This window comes from Cottoperca gobio, chromosome 19 (genome assembly GCF_900634415.1).
Source record: "Cottoperca gobio chromosome 19, fCotGob3.1, whole genome shotgun sequence".
NCBI classification, from domain to species: Eukaryota; Metazoa; Chordata; class Actinopteri; order Perciformes; family Bovichtidae; genus Cottoperca; species Cottoperca gobio.
The window spans coordinates 4,366,618-4,377,798 of NC_041373.1; the positions used below are offsets into that span (position 1 = coordinate 4,366,618).

The 11,181-nt window shown below is 43.6% G+C and overlaps 1 long non-coding RNA gene across 1 annotated transcript; it reads left to right on the plus strand.

The window, feature by feature from the left end:
* Positions 1–246: 246 nt before the first annotated feature.
* Positions 247–9,576, plus strand: LOC115024748 (uncharacterized). Its single transcript, XR_003834151.1, has 3 exons — positions 247–2,962; positions 3,550–4,263; positions 9,463–9,576. It is a non-coding gene; the product is annotated as an uncharacterized LOC115024748 (long non-coding RNA).
* The last annotated feature ends 1,605 nt before the right edge of the window (positions 9,577–11,181 follow it).

An 11,181-nucleotide genomic window follows, 5' to 3' on the forward strand; every position in this document is an offset into this window, starting at 1 on the left:
GCGGTATTTGGGTTAACATGTTAAAGAATGTACTGAGGCCTTGTTGTGATGTTTAAGATGAGATTTAAACATGTATATTTGTTAAACTTGTAGACTCTCTGTTCTGGAGTGCCGAGCTGATTGGCCGGTTTGAACTGAGAGGGCGGACTTTATGGCAATATATGTGGGTGGTTTTTCCTTTGTTTCGGGGGAGAAAGAGTAGCTCCAATACGGTGCGGATAAGAAAGAACGTTTTGTTTCATTGAGTCATATTATTTGTTGTGGTTTATTTTGGATGGCTGGAAAATAAAAGTCCTTATTTTCTAAGCGAACCTGTCTGCCAGAGTAATTTTGCTTTTCATCACGTTTGATGCTACCCTGCACCTCACTTTGCAACATTTTGGTGTCAGGAGTGGGATTTAATACACCTGTGTAGAGTCAGTGTTGGAATACTGACTAAATGAGAGGTGTAGGACGTGGAAGGACTCATGTGGCAAGAAAAAATGCCTTGGCAGACATGGAGGATGGAAAAGTTCAAAGGACAATGGAGGGTGAGCCATCACCTGATGGAGCCATGGCTGCTGAAGGTGAAGAAGATGAAGAACTGGCGGTCCGCCCAAAATTGGTTACAGCCCGTGACGCAGATGAGGAACTCTCTGCACAAAAGTTCTTTGAAGAAATGAGAGAGTATATGCGTCGGTCTAAACAAACTGAGATGATACTTTTTGAAGAAATTAAACCACTGGGAAGGGATATGGTATCGAAGTCTATGCAGGACTGTATGCAGTATAAGTTATGAACGGCCTGTTCAACATTATCCCCTTTCCATGACTTCTGGTGTTCCAAGGCTGCAAGCTGAAACCTCAAAACCCTGCTAACAGCTGATCCACCTGAAATATGCACTCCCCTCCAAGCTAGTGGAGCTGTCTACTCATCACCACAGTTACCAGCTCAGCTTCAACAGCATGTTGCACCACCAACCCATATGTAAGGCCCCATGTCGGTAAACCCAGAATACCTGACTTCAAAGAAGGTGAAGATCCAGAGAACTTCTTTGTTCGGTTTGAGCGGATAGCCAGAACATGGGGGTGGCAGCCAGTTTAATGGGCAGCCAGAGTGGTCACATTGTTGACAGGAAAAACTCTTGAGGCTTATGCTGGAATGGATGAGGAACAGTCAGAATACTATGAGGCTATTAAGGCTGCAGTGTTACTGAAGTTCAATGTAACAGAAGAGACTTAGAGGCAGCGTTTTAGGAGCACTGTTGCGCCTGTAGGAGAGACTGTACGAGAAACCTACAACTAGGTAAAGGAACTTTATAAATGGATGGATGCGACCAAACAGCAGCACTAAGGAGCAGATTGGTGAAACCATCATCTTGGAGCAATACCTTTGTGTGCTTCATCCAGACGTCCGCACCTGGGTAAACGAGCACTCCCCCCTGACAGGGGAGGAAGCAAAGACCTAGCAGAACGCTACACAGCAACCCACCGGGACCCTTCAATGAAAAAAGTAACTGTTGGGAAGCCAAGGTTTGGGGAGGGAAAACCTTACAGTTTGCCTGGTGTAGGAAGTATGAACACTGGGGTTGGTAAGAAACCTGTTAATTCAAACTTTATATGTTACTACTGTCAGCAACCTGGCCACAAAGTTTTTTTGTGTCCATTAAGAGAGTCAAAGTCAGTTTAGATGTATTTTGTAGCTTGTGCAGAAAGTGGTGACAATGACAATGATAATAACAGTTAATGGTTGTATGGCAAAGGCTCTGGCTGACACTGGTAGTTCACAAACCTTGGTAAAATCCAGCTTACACTTATCAAAGTGTAAATATCACGTGTTCATGGATGTAAGAAAGATTATCCTACTGCAGATGTAATGATTGATGTTGAAGGGCAAGCCTTTATGCTAATTGTTGGTGTGCTGGTTGAAAAACCTAGGCTTGTTATTCCAAAAGAGTCTCGCCAAGTAATCCTGCATTTGGGTCATACTATTCCATGGGCTGGGCATGTAGGACAGGCCAAGACCTATAAACTCATTGCTCAGTGCTTCTGTTGGCCAGGATTATACAGAGAGGTACTTGAATATTATAAAACATGCCACGACTCAGGTTGTAGCTCCCACCAAAGTTTCAGACCGAGACCAATTACAACCTTGACCTATCATCAGTGTACCTTATATGAGAATAGCCATGGATATAATAGGTCAACATAAACACTAGAACACTAGAAGTTCTCAGAAAAACCTGGCCGAACTAATGTTATGAATCACAACATTGTCGTGAAGGACACTAAACCCTTTTGCCTGAAGCCTTACAGAATTCCAGAAGGAATGATGGAACCACTGAGGAAGGAGGTGCAGGTGATGTTGGACATGGAAGTCATTGAACTGTCTAGAAGTGAGTGGTCAAACCATGTAGTGCTTGTTCCTAAGAAAAACTCCACTCAACCTTGGTTCTGTTCAGACTTAAGAAAACTGAACAGCATTTCATGCATGCCCTGTATTGACGAGCTGCTGGAGAGATTGGGGTAAAGTATATCACAGCTTTAGACCTTTGAAAAGGTTACTGGCAAGTGCCTCTTGAACTAGCTTGCAAAGAGTATACGGCTTTCCAGATTCCAGGAATGGGTTTGTGTTAAGATGGGGTTTAAAATTTATATTCATTTGTTTATTCTGTTTATTATTAGAGAGAAGACAGAGTTTAAAATTAACATTTGCCTGATTTGTTGATTATTAAAGAAAGTAAAGACCAAAAGGTCGGAATATTACGTTTATTAGCTTTTAGTATTATTTTGGACCGTGTCAGAATGGTAAATGGTCACGATTTGCGATGTTTTGACTTGCGTTATAAATTATTATTCATGCGCGCTTCCGGTTCATCCGTTCAATAGGTGGATAAGTTAGGCCAGGTACTTCCTTTGTTCCTTTGTTGTTTGTAGACTCATCGCGTGGGATCAATGTAGAGAAGGCCACAGAAACGCCGTTGGTATGTTACAGCTGGTTAAATGTATTTGTTTGTTTAGCAGATATGTTTGATAACTACGGCGGAGCACATTGACGTGTATAATTTCATGTGACGGCGCTGCGCCTTTGTTTGTGTCCACTGCGTTTAAACACGCGTTGTTCTAATGTTTAGAATGTTTATCCATTTATTATAAGGATGTGTGGGTTGTGGTGTGATAAGGATTACTGACATTAATGATTGAGTTTGATTTATTAAAGATAAAATGTAACATATAGAAACAATAATTATAAAAATGCTGAAGGAAATATTTCCAGCATAAACATTTGTTCAGTTAGGCAGTGTTTATCATATGTCTAATGTATCCTTTGTTTTCTGTTTGAAGGTTTTCAACCTATTGGAACTCAAATTAATTGATGAATAAATTCAAAATATGAGTTGAGTTGTCCAAGCGTCCTCTGTATTCTTCTGAGCCTTTTCAAGTTTGGGCAGACATTGAATAAAAGTCACAGTAACTTGACATTTCATTACACTGTGCTACCTTTTGGTCTTCATGGAGCGCCAGCAACCTTTCAAAGATTAATGGACATTGTTCTTAATGACTGCCCCAGGTTTGCAGCCGCATTGACGGTCTGGTGATCTACAGTGAATCCTGGATAGAACACCTGCAGCATCTTAAAGTTGTTCTTGGCAAGATACAGGAAGCCGGTCTAGCCCAGAATGCAAACAAGTGTTCTTGGGCTCAAGAGGAGGTGAAGTACTATGGGTACCTGGTTGGCCGTGGGCAAATAAAGCCACAAATAAAGAAGGTAACAGGAGATCCCAAGACCCCTGACCAAGAAGCATGTTAGGTCTTTTTTAGGCCTGATTGGGTGATACAGAAGGTTTATTCCCCATTTTGCTAAATTGGCAGCGCCACTCACTGATCTAACAAAGAAATCATCCTCTAAAGTGGTTTGGAATGATGAATGTGAAAATACCTTTCGGGCATTAAAGAGGCAAATCTGTCAAGATCCTGTGTTGCAGAGCCCTGACTTCACAAAAATGTTCCTTGTGCAGGTCAATGCCTCTGGTTTTGGACTAGGAGCAGTGCTAGCCCAGGGAGAGCCTGGAGAAGAGAAACCTATCCTGTAACAAACTGTTTGACCTCTACTGTGGAAAAAGAGGGACCGGCTATAAAGTGGACTGTTGATTCATTGAAGTTTGCATTGCAGACTGACCACAGACCTTTGAAGTGCATGCACTCAAAGCAACATCAGAACGCAAGGATCATGCATTGGTGCTACCCCTCCAGCCATACCAGTTCACCATACAGTATTGTCCTGGTAAGAAAAATCTCATTGCTGACTATCTTTCCCGTTTGCCTGACTTGTGCAAGCCAGAGGGAGAGGAGGTATGAAATGTGATTAAGCACTAACTCCCTCACTGACAATTTGCTTAGCCTTTTTGTTAAGAAAGATAGACAGACAAACTAACCAAAATAAAAACATGACATCCTTGGCGGAGGTAATACAGACATTTAAGTCCTTGTACTGTCTCCAAGAGACTGCAATGTTCACTGTACCCTACAATAGCCTACTGACCAAACAAACAACATACTGATGATTTAGATATTCTTAAACCAAGGCCCCAATAAAAAACAATGGTGGAGTGGCCACAGTTGGAATTGCAGGTCATGTGATTCACAATTACATTACTTTACATTACAGGTCATTTAGCAGACGCTCTTATTCAGAGCGAACTAACTACAGGGACAGTCTCCCTGGAGCAACTCAGGGTCAAGTAATAATAATAATAATAAATTGAATTTATATAGCGCTTTTCGAGACCTTAAAGCCACTTTACAATAGTAGGGGAAGTGGGGGGAGGGGTTAAGACGAGGGAAGAAAGGGAAAGAGAAAAGGAAAAATAAATTAATAATAATAATAATAATAATAATAATAATACGGTTAACAGGGGGCTAGCAAATGATACTTGAGAAGAGGTGCGTCTTGAGGCGGGACTGAAATATGGAGAGGGACTGAGAGTCACAGATGTCTTGGGGGAGGGAGTTCCAGAGCCTGGGTGCTGCCCTGGAGAAGGCTCTGTCTCCAACGCTGCGCAGCTTGGATTTGGGGGTGGAAAGGAGACCAGCTGAGGTGGATCTGAGGGACCGTGGGGGTTGGTAGGAGGAGATGAGGTCAGTGAGATAGGAGGGGGCTAGATGGTGGGGGGCTTTGTAAGTGAGGACCAGGAGTTTGTAGTTGATTCGGAGGGAGACAGGTAGCCAGTGGAGTTCTTTGAGGACTGGGGTGATATGGTGCCAAGATGTGGTGTGTGTGAGGAGTCGGGCGGCGGAGTTCTGGACCAGTTGGAGTCTGTTGATGGAGCTTGCGGTGATGCCATATAGAAGGGAGTTACAGTAGTCAAGGCGGAAGGAAATGAAGGTGTGAATCAATCTTTCAGCTGTTGGCCGGGTGAGAGACGGTCAGATTTTTGCAATATTGTGAAGGTGGAAAAAGGAAGTTTTGACAATTTGGCGGATATGTGGCTCAAGGGAGAGGGTGGGGTCGAAGATCGAATGCGTTCCAATGTTTTTGACAGGAAAGGGAGGTTTGAGATTGAGCGGTAGTTATTGAGAGAGGAGGGATCCAGACCGGGTTTTTTGAGGATTGGGGTGATCGCCGCTGTTTTGAAGACAGATGGGACGGTTCCATGGGACAGCGAGGAGTTCAATCAATCAATCAAAAAACTTTATTGTCATTTCGAAATTATACAAAGTACAATTCAAATGAAATTTCGTTTGTCCTGGCTTACTGTAAAAGTGACTAAAAGTGGTCATAAATATTTAAAAGTGTCGTGGTGCTGATGCATAAATATAAAATAAAATGTGTACTTAAAATATAAATGTACTTTATATAAATAACATATATACACTCTATAAAATATATACATTTAAGAGTTCTTAAGAGTGGAGTCCACATCACATTGCTCAGGAGAAAAAGTTATTTTTGGTTCAACAGTCTGATGGATTGGGGAAAGAAACTGTTGCAGAATCTGGTAGTTCTGCTCCTTATGCTGCGGAACCTCTTGCCAGAGGGCAGCAGGGAGAACTGGCCGTGGTGGGGGTGAGTGGGGTCTTTTATAATGTTCTGAGCTCTGGTGAGGCAGCGTTTATTTGCAGTGTCTCTGATGGAAGGAAGAGACGTCCTGATGATCCTCTCCGCTGTCCTCACCACTCTCTGCAGAGACTTCCAGTTTGAGGTGTTGCAGTTTCCAGACCATGTAGAGATGCAACTGGTCAGTATGCTCTCTATGGTGCCTCTGTAGAACGTGGTGAGGATGGGAGCCGGTGCTCAGAGAAATAGTGCTGGAGGTGCTGTTTCCAACCCGCACATGCTGGGGTCTGTTCGTGAGGAAATCCAGCAGCCAGTTACACAGGGGGGTGTTGAGGCCGAGGGGTCCCAGTTGCTTACCAGATGCTGGGGGATAATTGTGTTGAATGCTGAGCTGAAATCCAGGAACAGCATTCGCACATGGGTGTTCTTCTCCTCCAGGTGGGCCAGGCTCAGATGGAGTGCAGAGGAGATGACGTCCTCTGTGGAGCAGTTTGGGCGGTAAGCAAACTGGAACTGGTCGAGATTGGGGGGAAGTATGGAGATGATATGGTCCTTGACCAGCCTCTCGAAGCGCTTAATCATGATGGGGGTGAGTGCTACTGGCCGGTAATCATTCAGACAAGTGACTGGGGATTTTTTAGGCACTGCAACAATGGCTGCTGACTTGAAACATGATGGACCAATAGCCTGGTCCAGCGAGGTGTTGAAGATGTCCGTGAGGACATGGGCCAGCTGGTCAGCACAGTCCCTGAGCAGCCGTCCTGGAATACTGTCCGGGCCCGCCGCCTTCCGGGGGTTAACTTTCTTCAGCGTCCTCTGGACATCAGCGGTGTCGAGGATCAGTGATTGTTCATCATGCTTGGGAACAGCTTTCATTGCAGTTGTGTTGTTTAGTGCCTCAAAGCATCCAAAGTGATTATTGAGGTTGTTGAGAAAGATTGTGTTGTCCTCACAGGGTGGTGGAGCAGCCTTGTATCCAGTGATGGTCTGAATTCCCTGCCACATGTGCCTGGTATTCATGGTGTCATTAAAGAAACTCTGAATTTTTTGACCATGGGTGTGCTTAGCTTCTCTGATAGCACGGTCCAGGTTGGCTCTTGCTGATAGGGTTAGGGTTAGGGTTAGAGCCACCACGTCACCAGATTTGTAAGAGGCGTTCCGTGCCTTCAGCAAGTCACGCACCTCCGTAGTCATCCAGGGTTTCTCATTGGCACGTGCAGTGATGTACTTGGTGACAGTCTTGCAACGCTGACATGGCTCCTTCAGGCCAGATCCTCACCTGCTTCACCGTGGGCTTTTCTCTGATGAGCAGGGGCCTGTATGCAGGAATTAGCATAACAGAGAGATGGTCCGAGGAGCCGAGGTGGGGGTGGGGGGCTGCCTTGAATGACTTCTTAATGTTTGTGTAGGCCAGATCCAGTGGTTGTCAAAGCCTCTGGTTGCAAAATCCACATGCTGATGGAACTGAGGGAGAACGGTCTTCATGTTTGCCTGGTTAAAGTCCCCTGCTACAATAAAAACGCCCTCCGAATGGACAGATTGCAACTCACTGATGTTCTGATAGAGAAAAGTCATTGCCTCTTTAACGTTTGCACTGGTGGGAATATACACTGCAGTGATAATGACTGTGGTGAATTCCCTGGGCAGATAAAACGGTCTGGTATTGTTAAAAATTCAATGTCAGGAGAGCAGTGGCTAGAAATTGTGACATTTGTACTCCACTTGTTACTCACGTAGATACACACGCCACCCCCACAGGATTTTCCGCTGAGATCGCACTTCCTGCCCTACCAGAAAGTTGTTAGCCCTTCCATGCTAACAGCGACATCGGGGACGGATGAATTTAGCCATGTTTCCGTCAGAATTATGGCGCAACATTCCTTCATCTCCCGATTTGCCGATAGATCCAGCTTCAGGTAGTCCAGTTTGTTCTCCAGGGAGCGTACATTGGCAAGTAGGATGGAAAGTAGTGGCGTTCTGTAGGGGTTAGCCTTTAGCTTAGCCGATAGCCCTCCCCGACTACCGCGCTTACGTTTCCTATTGCACCGCTTCTGCTTCCTCCTGATGCGGCCCATTCTGGTAGGAGGCTCCGCTGTTGCAGAGGCCGCTGGGTCTTGCTGGCGTAGTAGCCAGAGTCGGCGCAGGCTATCCAGGGTGGTTGTGTGTATGCATTCTAAACTGCAGACCTTTCGCAGATCTAGCATAACCTGGCGATCATATACTAGTCTTGCATCTAACGTAAGTAATTTATTTGCAGCTAGAAGTGATTTATTTGCAATTTGATGTCCGGTGTTGTCGTAAGCCAGTACAGCCGCAGCCACTCTGACCGTCGCCATCTTACTTTTTTAAATTTTATTTATAGTTGAAGAGGTGAGTGAGGTAGGGGCTGAGGACAGGGAGGCAGGACTTCAGTAGTGGAGTTGAAAGAGGGTCAAGGGAGCAGGTTGTGGGTTTGGAGGAGCTGATCAGTTGGAGGAGCTCAGGAGGGGTAACCAGGTTGAACTGGGAGAGGCGGCAGAGGGGTGGGGGGATTAGGAGGTCCAGGGAGATAGGGGAAAGAAGCACAGTGGTGGAAGCTGGGGTAGGTGCTTCTGGGTGGGGTACAGGGGATAGTGAGCTATTAATGTTGTTGATTTTGTCTGTGAAAAACTGGAGGAATGAGTCGCATAAAGCAGGAGTAGATGTAGTGAAGCTGTTGGCAGGAGGCTGGAGGAGGTTTTTGACTGTGGAGAAGAGGGTTCTGGGGTTCCGGGAGGGGTCATTGAAGATGGTCAAGAGGTAAGCAGACTTGGCAGCGGTGAGGGAATCTTTGTAGGTGGTGAGGTGGAGTTTGTAGGCTTCTTGGTGGACTGTAAGGGAGGTTTTTTTGGCGAGACGTTCAAGTTTGTGGCCAGTCTGTTGCGGAGTGTGGGTGTGAACCAGGGTGAGGCGGTGTTGAAAGAGACAGTTTTCCTTTTGAGGGGGACTAGAGTGTTGAGGTACCTTGCTCAGGGGCACAATTACCCATACACAAGCTATTAGACTCAAAATAATTAAACATTGTTGCTCTTTGGGCCCAAACATAGAAGAATTACAACTATGATAAGACCCAGAGGGAAACCCATGCATCAGCACTGATTAAAGTTATACACTTAGAATTTAAAGGTGCAGTTGAGAACATTGATAACATTCAGCCACTAGATGGCACACTCCCCTCCCCCTTCCATTGCATTCATTCAACACTGTGGTTGCCAGTTTGATGCACAAACACATGCACACATGGCTTTTCAGTCCTTAAAACTCCTTCAGCTGACTCCAACCAGCAAAAGCAGAAACAATGTTAACCCTGGTCTTGTTCCTCCTTTTGTCACGGAGCACTTAGTATTGGTCCTGGAGTCAAGCAGGGTGCATACCGTCAAACTAAGGCATTTTTCATTTTTTTCCAAGACGATTGATTGCTGACGACAAAGAGATACCATGTGATACCAACATCGTCATACTATTGGCTCACACGTCTTGTTAACAACGGCACTGGCAGCAACCACACGTCAGATATCGTACACAGAGGTAAACAGAACATTAATTTCTGACCCGACAACATTTCTTTAAATAGTTATTTCACAATCAATCATTTTTGAGGAAAAGCAATACTTTTATTCTGCACTTTTTAAAAGCTTAGTGGGTGTATTATTATTATTATTGTTATTATTATTATTATTATTATTATTATTATTATTATTATTATTATTATTATTATTATTATTATTTGTCTACATAAAAATGTTAGCAATAAAACCATTTTTAATGCTTCCATTTCCATCACTGGCAGTAAAAATGCTGTTACGCATTTTTGGTTAAACATTCTAAATAAAGATTACTAGGAATCATGGAGGAACCTTTTATTATGAACGATTTACAACATTACCACAGATGAAAAACTAAATTAAAATGTACCGGTAAGTGAATATTTAACCACTTTACTTACCTGGCCCAGTTTGGCATCACAAAACTTCACATGTGTTATTGAGTAGTATTGAGATCTATCCACTTGAATGTTTAAAGGAAGCAAACAACACAAGGCCAGATTATGAGCCTCACACACACATGAAGAGAACATAGTTAGAGAACAGACAACACAGTTGCTCTTCAGTATCTCTTTTTAAAAATATTTCCTTCCTGAAACCCATAAAAGTGTGTCATTCTGACTTAGAAAATGTGATGCAACACAGGTCCAACTGTGAAAAGTAGCTGAACTTTTCAATCACTGTATTGAATTGCCTCTGTTTCTGGAAAAATCAATTGCTGCACACCAGCACTCACTGACTGGAGGTCAATGGGAATGTGCAGCCAGCAGCAGAGCAGAGTACGATTACAGTTGGACTGAAGGGCATAGAAGGTGGACAGAGGAGGCTGTAGAATGCATCAGTGCACTATTTATTTTGAAAGTACATTACACTGTAAGAAGAAGAAACAGCTGTCCTTAGAAACAATTAATAAAACCTGTGAAGTGAGAAGTGGCTGGAGACTATGTGAGGGGCAGTAAAATAAAAACAACTGACATGTATAGACTAGTTTTCATAGTAAAGGGGGCAACCATACGTATGTCACTCATTAAAATAATTATTTAAACTTTTCAGAGATAGCTGACTGACAGCATGATCAGTCTCACATGAGGTAAACACCGCACAGCTCTGTTTTATATACACAAAAACAAACTTTAATTCTACAGTCTGCTTTTGAAGTTTTTCTGATGAAGCATCCAGACAGTTTGTCTGAGGCAGCCTCACGGCTTTTATGTGTTATTTATTGTTGTATCTTAAAGCTAATGTTAATGACTTCATACTGTCAGATAGTTTAATATACAGTATATACATTGCATATTAGTTGATCATGTGATTTGCACACAGTTGTCAGATGAATGTAGTGGAGAAGATTGTACAAATACATAAATATGGTGGAGTAAAAGTATAAAGTAGCACATCATTTAAATACTCAAGTAAATTACATTTAGGTACAATACTTGAGTAATTGCACAGTTACCTTCCATCATGCACAACTTCCATCACATACACACACCTCCACTCCTCTGACGTCACACACGCCCACCAATCGCCTCCTGTGTTTCTCCAGCAGCTTTTATAAACAGGTCAGCCCCGACACAGAAGT